Raw genomic sequence first — 1,070 nt, 5'->3', positions numbered from 1 at the left:
TAAAAAAAAAAAAAACACTCAACAAAGTAGGAATTGAAGGAAAATTCCTCAATATAATCAAGAGCATATATTATCTCAATGGAGAGAAACTGAAAGCTTTCCCTCTGCAAATGGGAACCAGACAAGGATGTCCTTTATGACTACTCCTATTCAATATTGTTTTGGAAGCCTTAGCCAAAACTATACAGCAAGATAGAGAAATTAAAGGCATCCAAATTGGCAAAGAAGAAATAAAACTCTCTCTACTTGCAAATGATATGATCCTATACATAGAAAACCACAAAGACTCAGTAAAAAAAGCTACTAGACATCATTGGAAGATTCAGTAAAGTGGCAGGGTATAAGATCAACATACAAAAATCAGTTGGATTCCTCTATAGTAACAATAACAGCACTGAAAAGGACATTAGGAAAGCAATACCATTTACAATAACTGCCCAAAGGATGAAATATTTAGGAATAAACGTATGCAGAGAAACAAAGGACTTATACAAAGAAAATTACAAAACGCTAGCACAAGAAACTTAAAGAGACTTACAGAAGTGGAAGAATATTCCTTGTTCCTGGATAGGAAGACTCAATATCATGAAAATGTCACTACTGCCCAAAGCAATTTACACATACAATGCAATCCCAATCCAGATTCCAACAACATTCTTCAAAGAGATGTAAAGGACAATGACAAATGTTATACAGAAAGGAAAGAGTCCCAGGATAAGCAAAGCACCACTTAAGAAAAAGAATAAGGTTGGAGGCCACACACTCCCCGATTTCAAAATTTACTACATGGCTACAGTGGTCAAAACAGCCTGGTACTGATATAATGAAGGATACATTAATCAATGGACCAGAATTGAGAATTCAGAAATTAACCCATTTACATATAGCCAACTGATTTTCAACAAAATGCCTAGGTATATTGCATGGGAGGAAATAATCTCTTTAATAGATGTGCTGGCAGAACTGGAAACGATATGCAAAATTTTGAAACAAGATCTTTACCTCATGTCCTACACAAAAACCAACTCAGCATGGATTAAAGACCTAAATGTGAATCCCAAAATTATGAA

Source organism: Chrysochloris asiatica, unplaced genomic scaffold (assembly GCF_000296735.1).
Source record: "Chrysochloris asiatica unplaced genomic scaffold, ChrAsi1.0 scaffold00321, whole genome shotgun sequence".
Taxonomy (NCBI): Eukaryota; Metazoa; Chordata; class Mammalia; order Afrosoricida; family Chrysochloridae; genus Chrysochloris; species Chrysochloris asiatica.
The sequence above is the reverse complement of the archived record's forward strand: the minus strand, read 5'-3'. Positions refer to the sequence as shown.